Below are 6347 nucleotides of genomic sequence, written 5' to 3'. Positions count from 1 at the left end.
CTAAAGATATTTATTATAAGCTATGTCTTTGACCATTCAAGTGTGATAAACATCTTATGAATAATGATTGCTTTATAATAATAATTGACCTAAGAATAAGGTAGTGTTTTTTTGAAATACGCCATTTCTTTTGTCATTCCCCAGTGGTTAAGCTACAACATACGGCCGTAGCCATAAATTGACAAACTATAATTGAAGTAGGGAGTAAAATGATATTGACGCGCGTGTTTGAACAAGTACCGTTTAAAAAAAAAATTAAAAAAAATTCGGTTAGGTACATGTTCAAACACGTACCATGACTTGTAAATCGTACATCAATTGTAAATCGATCAAAATCAGAGGTTCGCGGTGCGGCATCCCCCGCCGCTTGGTGAGGTTAATGCGATAATATTATATATGACCATATAGCCTATGGACCGACCTATGCAATTATATGTTGATATTAAACGTAATGCTTATTCGTGAAGAGTATTTGCATGCTATTTTTTATTATCTACTAGCTGAAGTACCCGGCTTCGCACAGGGTCGCTTCGTGGGTATATTTATCTTAGATATTTAAAAAATAATAAGAGGTAATTGTTTTTTTAATATTAAAATATCGGTATAATACAATATGGCAATATGAAAATAATTCTAATATGAGTAAATGTCAAACAAAAGACCACTAAATTAAAATCGAATCCAAAATATGCAAACGTTATTAGTAGTAAAAAAAATCAAAATTGCATTGAACAAACAAGCAATAAACGTTGTATTTTATATAATACTAATTTAGAAACCTTTGCAGGTGTGCGCACAACAACTGACAAAAGTTTCATCGCAATCGGACGAATGTTATAGGAACGCATACGAATAGAAGAAGATGATTTTCTAATTCAGAAAACGTCGTGGGCATGCGCACGACAACTCACAAAAGTTTCATTGCGAATAGAAGAAGATAAAATAGAAGAAGAAGGAGATGGTTATTCTAATTCAGAAACCTTTGCGGGTTTTGGCACAATTATTGACAAAAGTTTTATTGCAATCAGATGAATGGAATAGAAACGCATACGAATAAAAAAAATAGAATGATGAAGAAGAAGACGATGATGATTTTTCTAATTCAGAAACCTTTGCAAGTGTTGGCACAACCACTGACGAAAGTTTCATCGCAATTGGATGAATGGTATAGGGACCATACAAATAAAAGAATATAAAATGATGAAGAAGAAGAAGGAGAAGAAGAAGAAGGAGAAGAAGAAGATGGTTGTACTAATTCAGAAACCTTCGCGGGCGTGCGCACAACAACTGGCCAAAATGTCATCATAATCGGATGAATGGCATAAGAACGCATACAAATAGAAGAAGAAAAAAATAGATTGTACTAATTCAGAAACCTTTGCGGGCAAGGGCACAACACTTTACCAAAATTTCATCGCAATCGGATGAATGGTATAGGAACTCATACGAATAGAAGAAGAAGATGATTTTCTAATTCAGAAATCATCGTGTGCATGCGCACGACAACTCACCAAAGTTTTATTGCAATCGGATGAATGGTGTAGGTACGCATTCCAATAGAAGAAGAAGATGATGGTTGTACTAATTCAGAAACCTTCGCGGGCTTGCGCACAACAACTGGTCAACATTTTATCGCAATTGGATGAATGGTATAAGAACGCATACGAATAGAAGAAGATAGAATAGAAGAAAAAGAAAATGGTTGTATTAATTCAGAAACCTTTGCGGGCATGAACACAATACTTAATTCAATTTTCATTGCAATCGGATGAATGGTTTTTCTAATTCAGAAACCTTCATGGGTGTGCATACAACCACTTACCAAAATTTCATTGCAATCGGATGAATGGTATAGGAACCATACGAATAAAAGAAAATAGAATGAAGAAGAGGAGAAGAAGATGATTTTTCTAATTCAGAAACCTTCATGGGTGTGCATACAACCACTTACCAAAATTTCATCGCAATCGGATGAATGGTATAGGAACGCATACTGGACAGACAGACAGACATACAGACAGACAGACATTCATTTTTATATATTAGTATAGCCTATACTCTTCGCGCAAGTGTAAGAAATAAGTTGACAAAGTTTTATCGCAATCGGATGAGCGGTATGGCTGCGCATTAAATACGAACAAACAAACACACAAATATTAATTTTTATATATTAGATCTGTCATTTATTATTAGTATAGGTATTTTTTTCTCTTTAAACGTGTGTCATGCAAAATCATCTCGCGTACCATAGGATCACCATCAGAGTTGTAACAGAGCAGGGTGGCTATGTGGGGAGACGCCCACCGGCAAGTATTTCATTTGCCGCATCATTGGACAACCAGCGAAATGATTCGCTACACCCTGAATATTCAATCAGGTTAATATTATTATCGACAGGAAGAAATTGATTCGACCTGCCGCGCCTACACTGTTTATGCCTGAGAAAAATCATTGGTACCTAAAATCGATACTTTTTTCGGTGTATTAATTTATAGCGCAGTGGGGAGAAAATGTAAATAAAATCAATATTATGATTTCTTGGTGGCGTAAATCAGCGTTATGCAACTGGTGGTACGCATTCCCATGAGCATACGCGAGAGCTATCCAAGGAGTAGGTACTCAGTTACCTCGCAGATATTTTCTGCAAGATAAACAAAACTAAGGCTAAGTCGTGTCCGGTGTTCGTGTTTATTTAAGAATTCAAAACATTTTGGACATAACAAATCTAAATTCAAGACGTACACAACGTGAGATTTACATTATAACAAATATTACATTATAGAATATAATAATAATAACAGAAAAACATACTTAAGTACAATTTAATACAGAGAAATAAAATTTTGAAAACAAAAAACATACAATTTTACACAGAAAAATAAAGTTTCAAAAACAAAATTCATGCATAAAAAGGGAGCGCATTTACTAATCTTGCACCCCTCGCTAATGGTGTCTGATAGGCTTGAGGAAACGGTTCCGATCCAGAATGAATCATGGCTGCGACCACGTAGGTAATTGGCAGGCGCATGTAAATTCAAATTTATTAGGACACCAGGATTGGAAACTATCTCTTGCGTACCTTCGCCGTACCTATCACATTTCACCTTGAAATGTTGTATCGGAAATATTTGGCCAACCTCAATGTATTGACAATGTTTGTATTCGTAATGTATACCTATCTGTTATAATACAAGATTTAAAACTTACTAATGAACAAAATACTATACAAATTATATTTTTTTCTGCATTGGCGGTCCCTGAAATATGTTTTTTATTTTTACCGGTTCGCACGTGTAAAAAGGTTGGGGACACAGGTCACTAGACTATAACTAGAGCTAGTGAATGATATTACAGAGCATTAGAGCAGTCCCTTTTTTGAGTTGCTCCGCTCCGGGACCTAATACTTGCTCCAGCTCCGCTCCAGGGTCTGCTCCGCTTTGGGTTAAAAGTTTTAATATGTGTTATATGTACATAAATGCCATTTTTTTTTTAAATAAGTGGTTTTGAAATAAGGTTTATTATTCGTACTTTCCATTATTAATTCTATTAAACAAAATTGACGACAGCAAATTGTTTTTGATTATTTGCCTATTCTGTCAAAAAAGTGAGGTTATTTATCACTTGGCCGTATTTTAAATAATTCCAGTATTGCAAAGTGTTAAATATAATATTTTCATCAGGTTATAGGACGAAAATTTAATAAAAAAAAACATCCGGAGCAGTGGAGCACTACAAATTTTCGGTGCTCCGGGAAAAACCCCATTGCTCCACTGCTCCGTGCTCCTGCTCCGAGAGCTCCGCTCCAACACTTTGTTATTATACGCACGAATCCCGCTTGGTACGAGATTGCGTAGTTTGCTTATAATACATATCACAAACTTTGGTCGAACCTTGGGTCGAAACTAACAGCGAAGAAGAATCACTATTAATAATTATTCTTTAACATTATCACTCGATTTTAACAGCCGGCTCTCACATAAAAACTAATCGACCCCACATTAAAGTAAATAAATTAATACTTAGAGCGCGATGCTCAATTTGTACTTACCATAAAATAACAGTAAAAATTGTAAGTAGCCGAAATCCATCTGTTAACTATAGATTATAGAGATAAGGAATCCTTAACCATAGACTACTTTTGTTATGAACTCGCCCCCTTGCCCCCCTTCCGTATCCTCTTGCGTCCTGAGGTACACATATGTGGACGTTATTTAAATATTTTTTAGTAATGATTTGAATGGATACTTGAACCGCATTTGACTACAGTGGTATAGATAGTATATTTTTCTACCACTAGAGCAAAACACTAGCCTATGTAGTTTTAAAATAAATTGTTATTTTGACTTTGAAGTCATGGATATTTGCACAAGACAAAAATGGCGGCTAAAAAGTCAACTCTGACAAGTAAGTGCTTTTAATTAAATATTAATATTTATTTCTATTAAAAACCAATGATGTATTTACTTTCACAATGAATCATAGTAATATTCCGTATACTTTAAATTATTTTTACACTTTTGTAAAATATTATAATCATAGTTTCAAAATTCGGTACACACATGTGTAACCCAGGTCTGGAGTGATATATTTTGACATTAGTATATCCGATTTATTGAGGTTATGTTTTTTGTTTACATTTAGACGAATCCTTGAATAGCCAGCATATTGGTGATATTTTGAATGATAATGATGTCGAAGTTGGTGGAGGATATAACCCTGACGATAGTAATGATGTTCAGATCCATCTCCTGGGGCCAGATGATGACTTTATCCTGGAGAAGCAGTGAACTTTACCCACTGCTAGAGGCTGAGATAGATCCTCTAAAATCACAATCCAGGATCCTATCCTGGCTTATGAAACCATACGGTATCAATGCTCATATTATATTACTTTATCATTTAGTCATAAATATCAAACTTATCATTTTATTAGGCAAGTGCATGCACTGCCAAAAAATCAATTAAGTAGGTACCAATTAAATTGATGCAGTTTGAAAGGGCTTTGTGATCTCCATATTGAGGATTCCATGGCCAGAATAATTAATATACTTAATATGCCTATTGATTAATGCTATTGGTCATTAGTATTTATATTCCTGGTGTTGAATAGGTACTTAATAAATAGGGATAAATGTATCGATTAATTCATAGTATTGTATTTTCTATTGTTTCAGTACGCTGAGCCTAATAAGACGAATGATGCTGAGCTGAAGAGTTCAGTTCATGGCCACATATGGTTTATTGGGTGCTGGACTCCAATTGCTCTATAAATTATTCTCCTTGTGGGGAAGTGAATCCTACCTATCTGATGAAGATACGATACAATCTCAATGCTAGGGCTGTGATGTTACTTTGGCTTCCCAACAACTGCCCTTGTACGTCTACACATATGACTTTTTTACCAGCTTCAACCTCACCGATTCGTTATTTCAGGCCAATACGTGTTATGATTCAAAGAAGACGAAGAACGATGTGCATCACTCAGTCAGCTGTTGTAAAATACTGATTACAAGTCGATGATCCGCATTAATCTTCACAGTGGTGTGTTTGCTTTCACAGGAAATCAAGCATGTAAACTGTGAGGATCTTTGACCACTGTGGACATGGACTTGTTGGACATGGACATGAAATTGTTTGCTCATTGTACATGCAAACTTATAGGCAAGAAAATATTCACTGTGATTGGAATACTTCATAGTCATGGAAAATCAGACTTGCAAACCCTACGATTTGGTATGAAAGTCATTTAGCCATCATTATCATCATCGATACAAGGTCATCCAACAAACTCTTCGCCATTAGCTTCCATAACACACCGAGTAAACACAGATCTACTTCTAAAGCAAATAATGGTTGTCCCTAAACCTATTCCCTGAAGTGCGCTAATTAATGTGTAGTATTTTAGGGTTTTGACCGTTAATGTACTATATTTTTAATCTAAATAAATATAATTATCCAATCACCATTATATTATTATGATTATTGTATTATTTTTCTAATAAAATTGTATCATTATATGGATATCACATTGATTTTCTTTCATTTCATTGTTTGTACTGTATCCAATATTGTACTCTATTGTGACCTGAGATGCACTCACGTGCACGTAGTGGATTTTAGTTAATATATAGTAAAAAAAATATTTTTTTTTGTGATCTTAATAATATTTATTGAACAGAAAAATGCACAAATATTTTTTCTCATGACTGGTTCTATCTCGGGTCTCAAGAGGGTATTGCCATTTACCACTGACAGCTGCTGTCAAAATAAATTGACGTGGCTTTAAAACGGCCAATACACTCAAATTCTTTTAACAATTGATCTCAATATGGGTATTGAACAACTAT

The 6347-nt window shown here is 34.7% G+C and overlaps 1 long non-coding RNA gene across 1 annotated transcript; it reads left to right on the top strand.

Annotated features, from left to right (window-relative positions):
- The first annotated feature begins 4375 nt into the window (after positions 1 to 4375).
- On the top strand, positions 4376 to 5958 carry LOC147068557 (uncharacterized). Its single transcript, XR_015071382.1, has 3 exons — positions 4376 to 4404; positions 4642 to 4867; positions 5175 to 5958. It is a non-coding gene; the product is annotated as an uncharacterized LOC147068557 (long non-coding RNA).
- The last annotated feature ends 389 nt before the right edge of the window (positions 5959 to 6347 follow it).

This window comes from Rhyacophila brunnea, unplaced genomic scaffold (genome assembly GCF_057557595.1).
Source record: "Rhyacophila brunnea isolate RB1 unplaced genomic scaffold, BYU_Rbru_1.0 scaffold_3, whole genome shotgun sequence".
NCBI lineage: Eukaryota > Metazoa > Arthropoda > Insecta > Trichoptera > Rhyacophilidae > Rhyacophila > Rhyacophila brunnea.
The sequence above is the reverse complement of the archived record's forward strand: the minus strand, read 5'-3'. Positions and strand labels throughout refer to the sequence as shown.